This window comes from Coenobita brevimanus, chromosome 80 (assembly GCF_032717465.1).
Source record: "Coenobita brevimanus isolate Jiangsu-jjx chromosome 80, ASM3271746v2, whole genome shotgun sequence".
NCBI lineage: Eukaryota > Metazoa > Arthropoda > Malacostraca > Decapoda > Coenobitidae > Coenobita > Coenobita brevimanus.
In genome coordinates this window covers 44,868,876-44,891,076 of record NC_137033.1, presented here as the reverse complement: position 1 = coordinate 44,891,076, position 22,201 = coordinate 44,868,876, and positions in this window count along the sequence as shown.

Here is a 22,201-nt window from a genome sequence, read left to right as displayed (position 1 = left end):
CTTGGTTGTGATCCGAAGACGATTGGAGCGATTGCGACGAGAGAGAGAGAGAGAGAGAGAGAGAGAGAGAGAGAGAGAGAGAGAGAGAGAGAGAGAGAGAGAGAGAGATGAGGGTGGTGTAATAGGAATAAGCAGAAATCAAGAATTAAACTATGAAACGAGAGACAATGTAAGATGAACAGTGAACCCCTTCAGTACTAGAGGAGCTTTGTGAGAATGAAGAAAATCGTCCGGCGGTAGCATAAAATAAAATGCAGACTCGTCCTCTTGGTGAAGGGGTCGATGGAGGTGGTTTTGTAATGCCTTCAGTCAGTAAGGACCTTTGCCTGCTTACTAAAATCGTCTGACGGTAACAACGGGCTTAGAAAAATCGTCATCGTACTGGAGGGGTTAATATGTGGTTGGAATCTCGAACATATTTATGATCGATTCCCCGTCGTAATCAGATTTGTTTTATTTTACATTTATTTACTGAAGAAAGAACAAGGAAAGAAGATGTTGAGGCTTGACGTGTTTTCTGTTCCTCCTACAAATACAAGTCTCAGGTGCGAAGATAAAAATATTGTTGGTTATAATGATTTTGTACAGGACGAACAAGGAAAGAAGAGTGGATAAAATTTTCGTGTTTCTAGTTCTTCCTGCCTTGAGTAACGCAAAAGGGATAATGGAGGGAGAGAGAAAACATAGGAAGGAGAAAAAGAAAGGGAAAGAAAATACCGAGAGGATGCTGCAATGATGGACAGCAGCGAGGGAGCCTGGTGATGGAAGAAACAGAGATAGACAGGCGGACAGACGTAATGACAAGTAAGAAAGATGAGAGAGAGAGAGAGAGAGAGAGAGAGAGAGAGAGAGAGAGAGAGAGAGAGAGGGAGAGAGTCGTGATGAGGGTACGGCGAGGAAAGATATTGGAATGGAAGGAGGTTACTGTGAGAAATGAGAGAAAATTTAACTTTCTCACTTCCTCGTATCGTTTCCCTTCTCCTTCCTACTTTACTCGTCCCCTCCCCGGCAGGGCTTGGAGACGGTTATTGTTTTCACTCAGTTTGTCTGTCTATTTGTTTGTCTGTTTGCTTATTTGTTTTTCTGTCTCTTAACAAGTTTACGCGAAAACTACAGGTGTGATTTTGACTAAAATTACAGGGATGGTGGGCTATGACCTTCTGATCTCCTGACTACGTTTTGGGCCAAATTGGGACAAGGCCCAGGCTGTAGGACACACACACACACACACACACACACACACACACACACACACACACACACACACACACACGCACACACACTCACACACACACACACACACACACACACACACACACACACACACACACAATTTTTTTTTTTTTCGCCATAACTCCTTTCAAATTCGTCATATCGACATAAAACCAAAACCTAAATGTGCCTCTTTCAAATCTGCTTCCTATAACATGCCTCATTACATCAGGGGATCACTCCCCAAATAGCAGCAGGGGGAGGGGGGTCAGTGTCAGGTGCGTCCGGCCTAAAACTTCAAATGGGTGTAAAATCGTCAATTTTCACCCGACTTACTCCAAATTTGATATGTGACATCTTTGACTAGGTATCCTGTTGAGTTTATACGTCAGCATTAAAATGACTGCAGGGAACGGGTTTGCTGTGCCTTGGCACCGCTTCCTGTTACTTCCTCTTTTCCTTCTGTTGTGCCTTTCCTTCATTTTTTTTCTTCTCTGCTTCTCTTTCCTTTGTCCTTATTTATTTTTTTGTCTCCTTGTCTTCTATTATTCCTTCCCTCTTTAGTCTATCTTTCTGTTATCTTTCCACACTTCCCTCATTCTGTTTCCCCTTTCATTCTTCATATGTTCCTCTTCCTTTTTTCCTTCCTTCCTTCCTTCTGTTCCTTGTGCCTTTCAATCCTTTTTTCTTTCCATATATTTTCCCTTCCTCCGCACCTTTCTTCCTTCATTCCTTTATCCCTTTTTCGCCTAACATTTTTCCTTCCGTTCTTGTTTCCTTTGATATATGTTTTCCTTCGTGATATATCTCTGCCTTCCTTCCTTCCTTCGTCCCTCCCCTATATACTCATTCACTTTTGTCATGTCTTCTCCTTCCATTCTTCTTTCCTTCCTTTCTTCCTTCCTTCCTTGTGTAATGTATTTCTTTCTTCCCGTCCATGCTCGTTTTATGTATTTGATTCTTTCCATCCTTACTGTTATTAAGTCTTTCATCTCTTCCTTTCTTCCTTTCTTCCCTCTTATATCCCTTCCTTCCATCCTTCCATCGTCCCTTCGTTCCTTCCTCCCTCCCTTTTCTTCTTATAGTCTTCCTTATTCTTTCCTCCTTTATTCCACTGCACTGGTTATCTTTCATTCTATTTTATAAGTTTTTTTTTTCCTTCCTTCTTTCGTTTCCTTCTTCCTTCCTTCCGTTCTGATCTCTATACCCCTTTAATTACTTGCTTGCTTGCTTGTTTTCTTCCTTGTTTGCTTTCTAGCTTGACTGCTTCTTTCCTTCCTTCCCTCTCTCCCTTCGTCCTTCACTTCTTCCTCCTTTTCATCACTGTGTCTTTCATTTCCCTCTTCCCATCTCCCTTTCATCCGGATCTTTGTCTCTCCTTCTTTCCTTCCTGTTCTGTGTTTTCCTCTTCCTCCGTCCTTTCTTCCATTTTCACACACACACACACACACACACACACACACACACACACACACACACACACACACACACACACACACACACACACACACACACACACACACACACACACACACACACACACTCTATTTCACTGAACTGTGGTACAGGTTCATTGGCAGCTGGGGGCTTTGTATTTCTGTGGATTTTCTGTACTCTCATTACTTTAACTTGGACTAATATTACCATCTTTCCTACTTGAATACTGAGTTGTAGCAATAGATTAACACTAAAATATGATGCTAATCACGATGAAGTGACATGGGAAGAATGTAGGGCCATTGTATTGTCTTGAATTGCATTGGAGCTACAAGTAATAGGCTTCAAAAGGGAAAAGAAAAATCTTTGTCAAGTTAAAGTGAAAAGTCTTTAGCTCTTTCGGTACCTAAAGTGCTTCCCATGATGAAGAAATTGTTTGACATATGTGTTGATAAAATGCAAGACTTCATGATTTCCATCCTCTCTCGTTTCCATCTTTTTTCCTTCGTTCTTTATCACTCATTCTCTTTCCTTACAATTCTTTTTTGTCTTCTATTGCATCGAGATATAGTTTGTTTTTTTCTTTCTTCCCTTCTGCTTCATATTTCCAGTTTTTCTTTCTCACTTCATTACTTACTGTTTTTTCCGCGTCTCTCCATGGTCTCTCCAGTCCACACACACACCCCTTTTTTTTTGTTCTTTCTCCTCAACTTTATGTTATTTATTTCTTCATCTGCAGTCGCCATTCTCTTCCAAATATTTTATTATTTCTTGCTTTCCCTCCTACCACTCACTTCCTTTCCTTACTTCTGTACTCCTCCAGTTTCTTCCCTTCCCCTCCTTGTAACTTGTCTTCCTTTTATTCATTATTTGTTTCCCTTTTCCCATTTTTATAACATCCTTTCTGTTTCGTTCCTTTAGTTCTTTACTTCTGTCCCCTATCATGTCTCCATACCCCTTTTTTATGTTCTTTGTTCTTAACTTTATCTTTCATCGACTAGTCAGTATTCTTTTCTTCTCTTCTTTTTAAATTCATTTTTTGATTCTCCTTTCCATTTCGTTTCTTCTTGTCCTTCCTGTTGTCTTTTCTGTCACCACTTTATTTTGCTATAAATCTTTCTTCTTTGCTTCTTCCTTCTCTTTCTCTCTATCTGCTTCTTCATCTATTTTCATGGTATTCTGCTTGTCACTCTTGCTTTTTTTTTTTTTTCCTCGTGGCCAAGTGCATGCTTTCTACTTCATCACATTGAGCCAGTCTTTGATATATACTGTACATTCTCTCTCTCTCTCTCTCTCTCTCTCTCTCTCTCTCTCTCTCTGTCTCCGGACAAAATCATAAGGGGTTAGAAGAAAGGTATGACAAATCCAAAACACAGAGGCTGAATTAGAAAATAGTGGTAGTTGGCAGTGGTATGTTGAAGGTTGGTTATTAAAAACTTTGATTGTTACCTACAGCCACTGTACCCTTTTTACCCTAATATGGCCTAAAATTACCGTTTCTCCATCATGAACGCTGAGTTGGAACAATAAGTTAGGAATATGATGCTGGTCATGAAGAGGTGGTATGTAAAGGATGTGGAGCCTTACTGTTGCCTTTTTCTACCACTAAGCTACATGAAATGATGCAAAAAACGAACAGAAGGGCAAGGTTCGAGTAAAAAGAATATAATTATAATTCTTTAACCTTATCTTATGCAAATTTTCGAATGTTTTGCAGTTTATCTCAAGAAGTTTATTGGGGGAAAAATACAAGGCTGCTGGAGTACATCTTTACCACAGCACTTCTTCGTGACTAGTATAATACGGTATTTTAGTGCATATTGTTACAGCTTTATGGCTGTTTGGGGGCCAAGAAAAAATGAAAAGACTTTTGTCAGCGTCCACCCAAATTGTTCATCTGTGTGTGTGTGTGTGTGTGTGTGTGTGTGTGTGTGTGTGTGTGTGTGTAATCATGAGGTGTGTTGTGGCCATGTGCCATTAATCGTGGGTGAGGGTATGAGTGTAATATTTCAAGAGTAGCGGGGGGTATTTATGTGACGGGAACCCTGCCAAGGTCGTGATAGGACTGAACTGTGGACACGAATCTGCCTGTGATGGTATTCATTGGTCAGGTTATGACTGGATGTGTGCCTGATATTTTGTTGTATCTCTTAGGCTCTTACGACGCACTCTTAACTGAATAATATAGTTTTTTGTTACCTGGAATAGAATAATGGAGCTGTTCCATCCATGAGAGGGTTAATGGCGACAGTATTAACACGCTTGCTCCTATGACTCACTCTTACCTGAAGAAAATCGTCTGACTTTGCTGGAAGAGTGTTATCATCTTCCCGACATGAAAGAGTTGATATTTTGATGAATATACTCGTATGCATTGCTAATACTAAGGATTGACGTTTTGAACTGAAGGGGTTGGGCATAGCCTTCATTAAACTCCTTAGTGTGAGACATGTCCCATAAGCTTAGTATTGTCTGCTGTTACACCAAAAATAATACAACAGATTGTTCTTATAAATGGTGTTGTCATGGCAATATAAATGATAGATGCTGGAAGATACAGCAATAATGATACAGTTATGGCCGTTATAGGACATTGGTTTTCTGGATGTGGGAATAATTATATAGGATGATAGGATGGGTGTTGGGGTGGTATTACAGTGTAGCTGTGTAAGTGCTGGAATGATGGTAATACCGGGGGTGTGAAACGTCTCTGCGCAATAAGAGACGACAGTTGTGGCACTGTGAGATGCTTTGGTTTGAGATATTAATGTGAGGTGTCAAAGTGTGAGGTGTGTTTCTGTGAGGTTTGGTGGTGTAAGGCGTGACTGTGTTTTGCATGTGTGAGATACGGCAGAGTGACATGTGATCGTGTCTTCTACTACAGTAACTAAGTAGCAGTATGTGTGTGTGTGTGTGTGTGTGTGTGTGTGTGTGTGTGTGTGTGTGTAACTCACCGGGTAATTCACCGGGTTGGTCAGGATCACTTGATGATCGTGATCGTCAGCTTTTCCCCTCCCGGAGGGGAGCTGAGAGCTCATATAGTCCGATCTAAGGACAAGGCTGTGACCTTCACACACGCACACACCCATCCCCTTGCTCAAGGGGGACAGTAACCACCCACTTCGTCTGTGAAACTTTTCGCAACCTGAGCGAGGCGCGAACTCCCGTCTACCAGATGGCAAGCGAGAACGTTACCACTGAGCCAGTGTGTGTGTGTGTGTGTGTGTGTGAGAGAGAGAGAGAGAGAGAGAGAGAGTCGCAGTGAGAGGTGGACGGTGTGCATTGTGGCAGTATGTAGTATGAATGTACAGTGCGGCAATGTGAAATGTGAAAATGTCTCTACTGCAGTGCCTTTCTCCCGCCCTGTATCTGATCTGAAAACCCAAACTCGTGTACGACCGTTAGAATACCTCATGTGAGTGCAATTGCGTGCGTGTGACAGCCTGGGTAATGTCATGCAGGGGGGAATGTAGCGAAGAGGTGGTGGTTCACTGGAGGACGCGGCGTGTATATGAAAACAGGCTTAATAGAGGACATCTTTAAGGTGCTTGAAGACTGGACGGTGCGTGGGCTGTGGTAGTTGGAGGTGTGGTTGTAGTGGAGTAGTTGCTTGGTAGAGGAAAAATGAAGAGGTGGTAAAGAGGTAAAGAAATAAATATATGTAATAAGGGGTAAACGTTAATATATTAATGAAACTTGCAGGAAAACCGTTTGTGTAATTAGAGCTCATAGGAAACATAATTGCTAGTTATATACTGAGCCCTAAATAAAAACAATTATGTGCTGGTAGGCTTAAAAATTAAACACCCTGTGATACTTAATTACAGCCGAGGGAAAATGAATATGTAGTGGTAGGTGAAACAAAGAATCTTAATAAGGAAGGTAAATGGACAAAGAAGGAGTGAGATGTAAACTAAAAGATATTAAATAAGGAGGCTAAAAGAAATAAGCAATATGTAGCGAGACGTAAAGCTGATGAAACATTATGAGAACCAGAGGAAAAACTGAATAAGTGATGAAAGGGAAAGATATTAAGAAATGTGATTTAAATGGAAATAAATAATGACTAAAGGAAAATGAATATGTAAAGCAGCGAGAAGTAAAGTAATCGGCATTCTTTTCTAAGTGGTCTCGCTTATTATGAAGAAAGATTACCAGAGTGTAAAATGAACGATTAAAAAAAAAAATCTCACGCTTTTGAAGATACTGTTTTCGATTGATTTTAACCCTTCATCATAATTTCCCTCAATCTACACACCATCACGTGGCGTTAGAAAGTTTACACTAAAAAGAATGCCCTCGTAGTGAAATGGATAAGTGCCAGTGCAGTCGCCTATACTCATTCATCTCTAACTTGACCTAAAATTTCTTACTTTGATTTTTTTTTTTTTTTTTAATTTTTTGCCTATCGACCATTGAGGCCGGAGCCTCTGGTCATTAAGGCAAATATAAATATATATATATATATATATATATATATATATATATATATATATATATATATATATATACAGACACACATCCATGCATATGAACATTCACACTTTCATGCACACGTACTTATATATATAATAATTTTTAGTTTATTTTTTTGTAGTTTTATTTTTATTATTTTTATTTAGTTTTTTATATTTTTAACCATATATTACTTATAATCAAAAATACATAATCTAAATACCCTAAAACTAACCACCTAACAGACAAATCGCTAACCTATACTAAATCCTAAGAGACTAATAACTAGACCCACACTAATGTTAAAAAAAGCCTCGACCAAGAGAACACCATCGACTGCAGATATGTAATGCCTTTCTACATTACATACCTGCACTCATCACCTGGTGACTGTCAGTCGAGGCACAACCTAATATAGGGGACATCAATATATGAAAGGGAACCAGACGAGTCAGGAACATTTCCATATACGTCAGCTGTCGTCCCTAATTAGAATAACTTAAGCAAGATAATATAATGTATTTACATAATTTGTACAAAAAGTTAAGAACCTCGCCCAGCAGACCACCATCGACTGCAAGTGCCCAATACCTTCCTATATTGCACACTTGCACTCATCAACTGGTGACTGTCAGGCGAGGAACTTGGCTTAATGTAGGGGACATCTATATTAGAAATAGGTCGGTGGGAGAAGGAACTATTTAAAATATGTCAACTGTCAACCCTAATTAATATTACAATACATAAATATTTACCGTTGATAAAAACCATAACCACACAGTAAAAAAGTCACATCACTCTGATCAGTCCGGTCTCTCTCAAGAAAGTCATCAATTTATCAGTCATAACAATGTCCCCATCACCCAGGATGGTGGAAAGGGTGAAGTGGACGTCTACTGCGCCGCAGTAATTTATAAGTGAAGAACGTTCACGAATAAATCGCCGACAGCGCAGGATGATATGACTGAAAGATAACACCACATTACAGATGTCACAGTGCGATGGGAAGCGTCTTTCCATATATGGTTTCATCTGGGTTAAAATGGTGGCATTGAGCCGTAACCGTGCCAACACTCTTTCTTCTAGGCGACTGGTACGGTTGGCAGTGTCCCAGTCGCCCAGGTACGGCTTACAAGTTGGAATATTTAGTCTGGTCCACTGACCTTGCCACAGAAGATTTATTGATTTCTTTCCGAGAGAGAGACTCGACCGTAGATCACGAGGAACGTCCCAAGTCTCCTCGAGCTCTACAGCCGACTTTGCAAGTAAGTCAGCCTGCTCATTGCCGTAGATACGACAATGACCAGGCACCCAGATCAGTGTGAATGACTTGTTGCATGAATGCAACTTATTAATGATGCGGCCCTGGATCTCGTGAGAGTCCGTAGTGCAAGATGCAATTGCCTAAAGGGCTGATTTTGAATCTGAAAATATGACAAATGAGTCATGCCTAGAATTGAAAGCATAGTTTATGGCTTTGTCAATAGCAAAAAGTTCTGAAGTAAACACAGATGTATGAGTCGGCAACCGATACCTGCGGGCACATTCAGTCGACCACACACTTGCATCCACACATTCACTCGACTTGGAGCCGTCGGTGTACAATTGATGGGACCCCAAGTGACGAACAATGATATTACAAAACAAGTGGTGGACCTCCGCCTCCGGCGCTTTGGCCTTTGGTGCTGGGAGCCATGATACATCCACTGTAAAGCCGGGTGGCTCCCAAGGCGCTATATTTTTAAGCACCAACTTGTCACAGTCACTGGGGTCCACACCAAGCTCCTGAGTCAGTAAGTGGAGGCGAGCGGCAAGCGGCCGACGCACCCCCCGCAGAAGGTTACTTTGATCCTGAATGATGAGTTATAATAATAGATTAACCTGAGAACATGATGGTAATCACAAAATAGTGGTATGGAAAGGATGGAGAGCTGTAGTATTGTCTTATTCTGCTACTGAGCTACGTGAAACAAGCTAGAGAAGGGCGAAAATATGGGCCAAGTTAATGTGAAATAACTATGGCAAAATGTTAGGGTGATTGTTCCTGTATGGTAATAATTGAAAAAATGGCGTTAATCAAACAGTGATAGTGTGAGCTCTTCTGACGTGGGGCAGAGTGTGGTAGAACTGACTGGGGAGTAGCGTACTGACGTAGTTGTGTGGTAATCTGCATAGCTGTAGGTATAGTAGTGGTTGTGTGGTCTCATCTAACTTGAGGAAGGGTGTGGCGCAATTGGCTGGCAGTAGTGTGCTAAGACGCTATATACGTATAACCGCTGTGTCTGCAGTGGGTGCATTTGATTTGAGACAAGGTGTGGTTTAGTGATAAAATAACATATTGAGAGTTGCAGTTTGGCGAATTATAAGTGTTGCTGTAGTAGTGACAATGCGTAGATGAAAGCTAACATTTGGCGTTGCAATTCGTCCACGTTAATCCAAATCATCTCTAGCGATTCTGACAGAAAAGAGGATGCTGTGGCTGTAGTAATATGATAAAAGATATAGTGACTGTAGTTGCAGTATTGGTTATATGGATGGTCCTTGCTGACTTTGAAAAGGTGGCGGTCCTGTGGCAAAGTAGCAGACAGTCCGTAGCTGCTTGGTAAGAATGTTCGTGTATGCACGCACCTGTGGCAGTGAATAGAAAGAAGCTGGTAGTTTACCGACATGACTTCATTCTGCTAAACAAAGTTGTCTGTAGCGCCTATGATTTGAAACAGGATACACTTTCTATAGTACTGTGTTGATGGTTGTTTTGGCGCATGCTAATGTGAAACGCGACCTTGGTGGATTGTATGTTGTCCTTCTGCAGTCAACCATCCCCCTTTTAGGACATAGGGAGAGAATTGAGGGAATGGCTGTGCAGTGAAACCACCCCGCTACATCTGTGTCACCACGTGAAAGCGTCCCTCTCCAACAAGAGAGAAATAATGCTTGTAATTGTAGCTCTGGCTCAGGTAGTGAAGGCTTGCCTGATCTGGGGACAGAGTGTGGTGTAGGCGTGGCAGGGGGTGGGTCGAAGATGCCGGTGGAGGTGTCAGGGGGGAGGGGTGAAGAGAGTGTCAGCTGGCGTGGTAGTCACAGTGCCATCACGCCCTGGCATCACGTACTGACACTCACACAACTCTCACCAATGCTGCACGGGGGAGAGGCAACGGCACGTATGTGGAAAGAAAGCAGGAGAAGTGGAGGGAATTTGGTGGTGGAGAGAATTAGATATAAAATACAAAAAAGGGGTCATGAAGTAAAATAAGGAGGATTTAGTCAGTAGATAAAAAGGGGGGGGGGTAAGAGATATGAAGGTGGTGAAGCAAAAAATGGAAAGCATGGAAGAAAATTGACGGAAAAAGGAGAGAGATAAAGGAGGATACAAAGAGCATGGTAGAACTCTAAATTGAAAAGATAGGAGAAGCGTGTGCAATGTGTAGCTTCACAGTACGTAAACAACAGGAGGGAGAGAAGACAAAAAGCTGAAGAGAGGGGAGAGGGAAGGGAATTTGTTGTAAAGTTAGAATCATGCAGGAAAAACAGAGAGAAATGTTAAAACTTGAAAAATTAATCCCTTTCCAGACCCAGGAAGTCTTAAATTATTTGCTCAAATCTCCTGACGATGTTATTCAGCTTAAGAGAGATTTTTTGAACTGGATGCAGTTAGATATATCATCCTTCATATAACACTCCAGATGATTTTATTCAACGTACAATAGACCTCTTGTGTTTACGGAAAAAAACATTGACGATGAAGACATCTTCTTATAATTTAGTCTTCCTGTCTCCAGACTATTTTCTTCAACTTAGAGGGAAACTCTGAACTAGAGGGTTCATTTATGGCATAGATTGGCCCCTTCTTTGCTAGCATTCCTTGCAAGCTGAGTAAAACCATCTGGTAGTAACAAGAGCGGAATAAAAAAGACGCCACCTTACTGAAGGGATTATTCAAGGTTATTTAATCTACGTTGTTCGAAATATCTTGGCTGTTTTGAAAAAAAGGCACGAAGAAGGAAGTGTGGAGAATATTTGAACAATATAAGAGATGAGAGAAGAAAGAGGGATAGGAGAAGAGAGACGAGGAGAAAAAAAAAAGTGAACTCAACACAAAAGAGAGAAGAAGATTATCAAACATGAGTAGATTTAGTCAAGAGATAAAGAGAAAAGGGGAGAAAAGAAGCAGAGTATGAATAAGAGAGAGAGAGAGAGACAGACAGACAGACAGACAGACAGACAGACGAGACGAGAAGAAGGAACATGAGGAGAGATGAGTAAAGACAGCGAAAATCAGAAACGTACCGCAAAATAATAATAATAATAATAATAATGACTAATAATGAGGATAATAATAATAATAATAATAATAATAATAATAGTAATAATAATAATAACAATAACAATAACAACAACAGTAATAATAATAATAACAATAATAATGATAATAATAATAATAATAATAATAATAATAACAATAATAATAATAATAATAATAATAATAATAATTATTATTATTATTATAATTATAATAATAACAATAACAATAATAATAATAATAATAATAATAATAATGATAATAATAATAATAACACAGAGAAGGAAAAACTGAAATACATTTGGTCCATAGAGGGTCATAGGTATAAACATTAACTGGATGGGTGAGGTGATGGCCAAAGCTTACAGGCAGTCAAGGGGAAGTGAAGTTGTGAATGACTGGAGTCCTGGACTGCAAGTTTGGCTTAAGTGGCGAGGCAACGAGGGTAGAATGGGAAGAGTTGGAGAAGTGAGGTAAAAAGGTCAGAAAATGTCAACTTGGCCACATAGAGTCAGGGAGCTGCAATGGCCTCAAAATATTTATAGCCCGTTCAGGACGATCACGACGACTTAATTTTAACCTGTTCTTGCTACCTCCAGATTGTATCATTCAGCTTAGCAAAGACCCCTCTGATGAAGAGCTTAATTAAGGCTATTTGTAACCCTTCTTGCTCCTGTGCAGAATATAATGGTCTGGACTTAGCGAGTATATATAATATAAAACTGCGTCCTCAAGCTGAACAGATTGAGAGCCTCTGTGAATGTTCCTGGGAAGAACTTCTTCAGCACGAGGACCTCTTCTTGACGTTGTTCTTGCCACCTCCTGACGATTTGATTAACGGGGAGAGAATTTTCGAGCTGGATGGGATAGGTAAAACCTTCACTAGCTATTTAGCAGGGTGATCCCCTGTGCTGAATGATTTTTTTTTTTTTTTTTTAATCCAAGGGGGATGTGTATGAACTGAGCAGTTTTTGACGAGAATTATACTGAGCGCTGATGATCAAACGGTTTCTAATATGGTTTCACATTTTGCTTTGGCTGAAGTGATTTTCATTTTGTTATTTGTTTTCCGCAAATAGCACGTCACGGCATGTGACTCGCGCCGGAAGTATATGTGCGGCTGTTACACTTTTCATGAGGAATTCAGACCATTGTAATTGATATCTGTAAGTTCTGTACAATATCTCCACACACTTGCATGATTCGACGCTGCCCCAGTTTACACCCCCGATTAGAGGCAACCCCAATTTACACATCCCGATTTTAGGCTGCCCCAATTTACACCCCCATTAGAGGCTGCCTCAATTTAGGCCTATACATCCCGATTTGAGGCTGGCCCAATTTACACCCCGATTAGAAGCTGCCCAAATTTACACCCTCCCCTCAGTACAAATATATATTAATTTTGTTTATCATTACTTCCTCGACACGATGTTATTTACCATAGTGTTGGGTGGCTCGCTGAATGCTCTGTGTAACCCTCCCAGTTATATAAATCTTCCTCAAGCAAAACAAGATCGTCTGGAGATGGAAAGAATAAAATATAAGACATCATCTGTGTGAAGTGGCAGCCTCATCAATCCAGTGACGTATATAACATTCTTGCCAACCTCAGACGATTTTATTCAGCTTAGGAGAGATTTTTGGAACTGGAGGGGTTCGATGCAGCCTTCATTAGCCCCTTCACTGCCAGGGGGTTCACGTACACTGAATATAATATGGGGTAAAGTACAGACATGGATACAAGTATCTTTCCACTTGTCAAAAAAAAAATAATAATAAAAAAAATGAAAACCCTATTTCCACTAGTGCGTGTTTCATATGGTTTGATTTTTCCGCTATGTGTTCGTCAAACTTCGGGAAGATATTTTTCCCTCTGTCTCTACGTTAGCGGATAGGATGAGGTTAATCTTTTCACTCCGATGGCATATTTTTAATGCTTTATTTTTGCTTCCTGATAGTTTACTCAGCATAAATAAGCTTCCTAGTATTGAAGGAGCTAATGAAGGCTGTAACTCACCTCAGAGCTCAAAAATTATCTGCTTAACTCAATAAAACCGTCTGAAAAAAGGGAGAATACAACCAAAGTCTCGTCTCCCGTAGTGCAGGTGTTCATACTATCCCCGTGGGATAGCACCCTTATCACCTTCACTTCATAATCTTTGTACTGTTGGAAATCAAACATTGCCTCAGTATCACCTGTACTCCCACTTTCCTCACCTGGCTATTATCCCTAAGCTGAGAGACGCCTGGCGGGTTTTTCTGCGCATATACTCGTATGATTCTCTGTATGATGCGTTGGGGAGGAATGTGACGGACACTCCCTCTTATTCTTGCTCCATCACCCACTCCACTTTCCCCTTAATCACTCCCTCTCCCACTCCCATCCATTCTCTTCATCCTCTCGCTCTCTCTCTCTCTCCACACTCTCAACCCTCCCCTCTTTCTTGCTTTCCTATCTTTTTCTGTGGCAGATAGACATGCCCTAGGTGTTAGGTAACCTTAGTGAAATAGTAGGCCAACATTTCCTAACTACCTGTGCGACCCTCATCACACTGCCTTTACGCCTCCCTCTCTTCCCTTTATGGCAACTTGCAGAGAAATATTTTGCTTTTAGCACAAAAGTAGAGTACACAAAAAGAAAATCCGACATCGACTTGAGGATCGCTTGCACGGTTGTTTTTTCTGCATCCTCACGAAAACAATCGTCAACATGGTAAGCTTATTTGGGGATGTATGACACTTGTTAAAGATTCCATGGTAACCCTTCTAACAATGTTCATGTTAATGGTTCATCCACACACCAGCATCACTGCCAGAGGTGACTGTGGAAACGGAAACAATGGAGTGAAGGTTTAGTTGGTTCCCATCATAACAAAATGCACTGAGTGTGAAAGCGCTTCTGTTTCCTTCCCCACGATGACGCATTATTTTAGTTTATTCTAATTACCCCTGAATAATTATTATCAGTGTGAGACGTCTTATAATGAAAAGGCGGTGGCTCAATCGGTAGAGAGGTGGCCTGCAGTCCCACCGGACCCAGGTTCGAATCCCGGCTGGGGCAGGGAACAGTTTAAGGATTTGAATTTCATTAAATCAGGCTTTACTGATCTACCAGAAGACCCGCCGACATGTCGTAAAAATACCCCCGCTAATACCAATACACCAGTCCTGTATGAGACAGCCCTAGCATGTATTCAATATGGACGGTGGGTGTTAGTGCCGAAGTGGTGACATGTAGAGGTGTATGGTATGTAGGAGGACTGCTGGGCCTTGATAGCAGGCTGTGAAGCCTATGCCCAGAGTCGGACACATTAAAAAAAAAAAAAAAAAAACTCAGGAATTGAACCCGATACTTTTCGGTTGCGGGCCGATTGTGTTTCCGACAGCACCACCGCCTCCTCCCCCAGTCAAAAATAGCTAAGGACCCTATTCCAAGTTGAATAGGAGGCTTCGTAGCTCCTCCTCCGTAGCAGTTTATTTTTCTTGTTGCACTTTATCATTTAATTGTCTGTTATATATTTTTTAAGAATCTACATAGTATGCATTAATAACATACAAGCAGACAGTTACGTGACCAGAATAAATCGCTAGAGATGAGGTGTTACGAAATATCCAACTCCACTCAGAATACGGCCCTATTAGTTCAGAATATACATGTCCTTCTCCCCTCCCCCTCTGCCCCGCTGAACGCACTCTTTCTGGTCGCTTCCATTTGCGATATTCCGCCTCAATATCCTGGCTTCAGACACGTGCCAGCACAATTGATATTTTGCTCCCAACGCAGCTTGCAGCTGTTGATTTGTTTCTCATTTCTGGCGGCTCACTTGCAAGATTTTTTTTAACTCGGTCTTTTGAAAACATATTAGCAATAGCAGATTTTGTTTATTTATTGTCTTTCTTTGAAAACTGAACAGAGGTTTACGTATGTTTTCCTCCAAATTTCTCCCTAAATGCAAATAAAAGCAACAGTAAGGAGTAAAAATGAATGTACGCTTTATTTGTGGCAGTGGAAGAATCCTACCAAGTCAGTTCATTTTCCTTCTGTTTGTTTTCTGCATTTTTCAGACTGTTTTCAGGGTGGTAAATTACCTTTTCCCGCTGAAAATTTTTCCACTATTTTTATCATAACTTTCTTTAAGCTGGTAGTTTGTTTACAGCGTTATGGTCATGGAAGAATCTTACTCACCGTACTGAAAGCTGGATTTCGTTTCCCAACTACTCAACTGGATGTTAGGTTAGGTTAGGTTAGGTTATGTTAGGTTACATTAGATTATATTAGATTAGGTTACATTATTACTCACAGTTAAGCTAGGTTAGGTTAGGTTTAGGTAAACAATAGGACAGTCCCTTCCACACCTTCCGCCATTACGCTTGACAAATCAAACGAGTTGAACCAGCGGAACATAGATAAAAACAACCGGGAAATAAACTGCACATGAAACGTTCATTTACTACCTCAGAAATAATAAGAAAAATACAAGAGACTATCAGGAAGAAGGACTGATTTGGTAAGGTGCTTCTACTGCCTCAAATGAGGCATAAGTTTACCGTAAAATGAAAGTCTGTCTGTCCATCGATAGACGCCAAAACCAAGTAAAGGATTAAGCACAGTAAACAAAAAGAGTATTATTTCAGGTTTAGTTATACAGGATGGTCCATATGTAACTCTCCTCTTGCACTCTGTCGGGCAATTTTTCGTGTGTTCCGGGGGCGGCTTGGTCAGCGACGTCAATATCTGCCGTGCGGTATTTATTCGTTTCCTCCTGCCACTACCACACCCACGCACCTGAGCCGTCCCCGCCACACAGAAGATGCCCCAGGTGAGTTTCTAGCAAAGCGCTGTTTACGGGCCAGCCTGTATAACCGCCAAGAAGGCAAAACGACAGAGACACACATTAGTTAAGAATAATAATTGTTTGACCAGTTCATTATAATGTTCCTGAGAAGCTGGAAGAATAAGTAATAAGGTTTGGGATGAATGCCTATCAACTGCACGAGAGTCAATAAGGCAAACGATCACAGTCTTTCCCAAGAATACGATGCAGTGATTGGTTTACATCCACGTCCCCAAGTGCACTGCTGGGTGATCAGGGAGAAAGAGGATATTATCTCTCTCTCTCTCTCTCTCTCTCTCATGCCTGCTGCTGTTCTCCTTGCTTACCCCCTTCGCGTCCACCACCGCTACAGTGGAATGTCCAGTTCAAAAATAGGTTTGGCCAATTTAAGGTATCCGAAATTGGCCGAGCGGGGGACATTGTTGGTTTTGATAATGGCCAGTGTGAGGGTGGGGTAAATGTGAGCAGGAAGTGAAGTGGGGAAGGGTTGGGGATGTGAGGGTGGGGTAAATGTGAGCAGGAAATGAAGTGGGGAAGGGTTGGGGATGTGAGGGGAGGGTAAAAGTGAGCACCAAGTGAAGTGGGGCAGGGTTGGGGATGTCAGGGGGGGTAAACTGAGCAGGAAGTGCAGAGTGGGAAAGGGTTGTGATGCATGAGAGTGGGGTAAATGTGAGCAGCAAGTGAAGTGGGGAAGGGTTGGGGATGTGAGGGTGGGGTAAATGTGAGCAGGAAGTGAAGTGGGGAAGGGTTGGGGATGTGAGGGTGGGGTAAATGTGAGCAGGAAGTGAACTGGGGAAGGGTTGGGGATGTGAGGGTGGGGTAAATGTGAGCAGGAAGTGATGTGGGGAAGGGTTGGGGATGTGAGGGTGGGGTAAATGTGAACAGGAAGTGAAGTGAAGTGGGGAAGGGTTGGGGGTGAGTTCCAGTGTACAGGGACTGGAAATGTTTGGTGATCTCATCCTCGCCACACAGAAGACAATCTAATGCCATCAACACAAAGCATACAAAGGCAAGACAGTGTTACACACACACACACACACACACACACACACACACACACACACACACACACCTAACATACATCATTTCATCCCATACATAATAAGCCTTCGTAGCCTTTATCTTCTTTCTGACCCTACCATACCCTACCAAGCATAACCTTCCACTTTCCGAACACACTCAAGTTCACACAACCCCCACCTCCTTCTTATCACCATAGCACCATATCAAACCTCCAGTGGCACCTTCCCAACAGACTAAATTCACAAACTCTTAGCTGCACTTCTCTCATTACACCGTACCAATTACAGACTTACATCTTAACTCACACTTCCTCAACTTCACCCTACCACACCCTACTAAGAGCGCAAACAAATTACTCGGATTCACAGGTAAAGTATTTGAATATCAGTTGGAAAATATCCTCACCTCGTATAATGTTCTAATACAGCAACACTTAGAATAAGCTGTACTTTTCTGGTCACCTTATTAGACAGACAGACAGACAGACAGAGAAACAGACAGATTAATGTGACAAACAGGATTCCATTACCACACAGTCTGGCAGCTTAGAACACACAAGGTCTTAATTAACCATTAATTATGTCAGGGGGCTTGTGGTGTGTGTGTGTGTGTGTGTGTGTGTGTGTGTGTGTATGTGTGTGTGTGTGTGTGTGTGTGTGTGTGTGTGTGTGTGTGTGTGTTAGAGAGAGAGAGAGAGAGAGAGAGAGAGAGAGAATTACAGTAAACGGAACATCGCTGATCTCTCCATCTGGAACTGCCTTTGTACCCTACCCCAATTTTGTATAAAGCCCTCCCTTTCAAATATCCTCCTCCCTTTCCTATACCCTTCTCCCATTCAATAACCCCGTCCCGTTCATGTAACACCTCCCTTTCATACAAATCCTTCCCATTCTTATAAACCCTATAATTAACAAACACATTATCAAGCATCTAGAAATCAATAAATGGATCAATGATCGGCAGCATGGATTTTGACAGGAACGTTCAACTGTAGATATTCTTTGCCTTCTTATCCATCAGATTAACAAACAATAGACCAACATGGTGAAACACACGGTAGCACTTGACATTTCAAAAGCATTTGACAGAGTATGGCACCAGGCCTTATTGTCTAAGATGTCACACTATGGCCTTGCATCACTGGTTCCTCTAATTTCTTCTTACCTTCATAGTAGAAAAATACGGGTCAAGTTATGAGTTACTTGAGAGGAGCATGTGGAGTGACATGGAGGGACAGGTTGACGAAAGAAGAAGTGAAGGAACGTTGTGGGGTAGATGTGGATGTGGTTGAAAAGATTAGGAGAAATACACTGAGGTGGTTTGGACATGTGGAGAGGATGGAGAATGAAAGACTGACTAAGAGGGTGTATGTAGGTGAGGTGGAGGGAGGGAGAGGGAGGGGTAGACCGAGGATGAGGTGGAGGGATGGAGTTGAGAGGTATATGAGGGAGGGGGGGTGAGTTGGGGGAGGGGAGTCAAATGGTGGGTGACAGAGTGACTTGGAGGCGTTTTGTCTGCGGCCACCCTTTGCGGGATTAGGGCGTCGGGCTATAGATAGATAGATAGATTCATTCCATAAATGCTGGCGTACCTCAGGGATCAGTTTTGGCGCCAACCCTCTTTCTCATTCATATAAATGACCTCCTATCTGTCACCTACAACCCAATACACTCTTATGCTGATGACTCGACCCTTCATAGTTCTTTCACATTTAGTACCTCCTTTACACAATTTGATATATTAAATTCCCAAATAAACACAGCAATTTCTCTGAACCAGGACCTTTCTAAAATTAATCAATGGGGACAAAAAAACCTGGTCTCATTTAATGCTCGGAAAACTAAATACATTAATTTCTCCAATAGGAAGAATCCCTCAGACTCTCACATAATTTAAAATGATGTCAGTATTCCCATATCCACTACAATTGATATCCTAGGTGTTACTCTAAACCCCAACCTAAGCTGGACAGCTTATGTTAAATCCCTTGCTAAAAATGCTTCTAAAAAACTGGGACTTATGTACAGACTTCTTGAGTTCTTCACTGACGAGCAGATCGCCACAATATATAAAAGTCATGTGCGTTCTCAGATCGAATATTGTTCACCACTGTGGAGTGGATGTGGAGCGGTTGCACTGAGGCAGTTGGACAAAATTCAAAATAAAGCCATTAGATTAATCAATAATCCTGCCATAACGCAAGACCTTCCTCCGTTGTCAGTACGTAGAGATGTTGCTTCTTTAGCACTATTTTTTCGATATTTTTACCGTAAGTGCTCTAACGAACTGGCTTCAATTGTGCCTCCCCTTCACATTTTCTCCCGAAATACTCGGGCAACTGGGAACGCCCATGAACTCACACTCTCTCCCCCGCAATGCAGAACCTCTGCTTATCAAAATTCATTTATCCCCAGAACTACTACTCTCTGGAATTCACTTCCTGGGAGTTGCTTCCCACACACATTTAATCCTCTCGATTTTAAATCCAATTGTTATAAGTATTTTATGAATGGAGGATGCCTTTAGGAACATGGACTTATTTTTTTGCTTTGTTTTTCCTTCCTCCATTCATTATCAAAAAAAAAAAAAAAAAACTTTCATATATGCCCTGTCCCTTTCATAAAACCTCCTCCCTTTCCCATAAACATCCTTCCTAGCATGAAACCCCCTCCGTTTCCTGTAAATCCCCTCCCTTTCATGTAAACCTCTCCCCTTCTTATAAGCACCTCCCTATCATGTCAACCCCTTCTCTTTCATGTAAATCCCCTCCCTTTCATATTAGCCCCTTCCTTTAATATAAACCACAGCCTTTCATAATAGGCTTCTCTCTTTCATATAAGCCTCTCCCCAATCATATAAGATCCCCTTCCTTATATAAAAGACATTCTTCCTTTCATATGAACATCATAAAGGGCATGATGATGCCCTCGAAAGAGGAAATTACAGAGGCACAAAAATATTGGACAAGATAATGAAGGTAATGGAGAGAGTCCGGCAAGTTGTGGTAAGGGAAAGAGTGAATATTGATGCGATGCAGTTAGGTTTTATGCGAGGCAAACGGACCAGTGATACGATATTCATTGTCCGACAGCTTCAGGAAAAATATATAAGAAGGAAGTGAGAGGTGTACTTTGTGGATCTGAATAAGGCCTTTGACTGAGTTCCCAGGGAGGTGGTGAAGTGGAAAAAGATAAAGGCTGCAATAGAGGAGTGGCTGCTTAAAGTGGTAATGGCAACATACGAGGGTGCTCCCACCCAGGTGAGAATGAACGGGGGTTTTAGCGACGAATATTGACGTGCATCAAGGGTCAGTTTTCAGACCTTTATTGTTTATCACAGGGCTTGAAGCTGTCTCACGTGACTTCGGAACTGGATTCCCATGGAAGGGTTTGTATGCTAATGATCTGGTGTTCATCGCGGGTAATGGGAGGATGGCGGAGGAAAGATTTGGGAAGTGGAGAAGTGGAATGGGGTACAAGAGTCTGAGAGTAAACGCGGATAAAACAAAAGTGATGACACGCAGAACTGGTGGCGGCACTGTCAAAACAGAGGGAGTGTGACCATGTGCATTTTTTTATTTTTTTCATAGCAGAACAAGGGAAGGAAAAACAAATGAATAAAAAAATAATAATCCACACACCAGGTGACTGGTGTTCTCCATTCATAAAATATCAGTAACAGTTGGACTTGACCAGCTGTAGGTTGACGTTTGGAGGGAAACAACTCTGGGGAAGCGAGTTCCAGACAGATGCAGTTTGAGGAATGAAAGAATTCTGACAGGTAGAAGTTCTGCAATATGGCTGGGAGACATTCCAGTCATGAGCGCTACCAGATGCCCGTGTAGCACGAAGGAAGACGTGGAGAGGTGGCACCATGGACGCAACTTCATCTGAGCATTTGCCATAAAAATATCTGTAAAATAATGCAAGGGAGGCAATATTCCTACTTACTTGAAGGGGAGGTAGAGTATTTATAATTGCAGGGTTATTAATAATTCCAACAGCTTTGTTCTGAATTTTGTCTAGATGTTTTAATGCAACCTCTCCACATCCATTCCACAAGGGTGAGCAATGTTCAATCTGAGAGGACACATGTCTCTTATAAGTTATAGCTAACTGCTCATCAGTGAACAAGTTACGGACTCTGTACAATAATCCAAGTTTCTCTGGGGAAGTTTTAGCAAGTGATCTGACATGAGAGGTCCAGCTGTATTTGTGAAAAGTGGGTGGATAAGAGATGTAATGGTATTAGAGGTAGGTTGCGAAATAATGTTCATTTCGTGTGTGTGGTGTGTAGTTGAGAGCATGCACAGACTGAAAGGCGTGAAAGGGTTGGCTTGCTGGAAAGTCTCTTGAATGTGTGAGGGAGTTTTGTTATTTAGGGAACATGATATATGCTGGAGGAGGGACTGAAGCTTGTTCAGTGGCTAGGATACAGAGTGGTTGGAAGAAGTTAAGGAAGTTGTTTCCCGCCCCTGACATTGCTAGGGCTCTCCCTCAGTGCTAAAGGGTCATTGTATGTCGCTTGTATGAGTGTAATGCTGTACGGCAGAGACTTGGTCAGTAAAGGAAGAGGATAATCGAAGGCTCACACGGACAGAGATGATAATGATTAGATGGATGTGCAGTGCGTCCTTCAGTGAGAGACCTAAAGGGGGGGGAGGGGGAGGTTAGGACTGCGAAAGAGAGTTGAGGAGAAAAATGGGACCTGAATGTATGTGTTATGATGGGAAGGGGTAGACTGAGATGGCTTAAGCATGTGGAAAGGGTAGAGTACGGTAACTAGATGTAGAGGGTGAAAGGTGTGAACTTTGAGGGAAGAGTTGCAAGACCTCAGGGATAAAGGACTTAGTAGAGAGGCTGCTAGAGATCGAGCAGTGTGGAGACCCGCCATAGGGTGACCAAGGCCAACGCATGTTGTTGCCTTGTAAACGAAC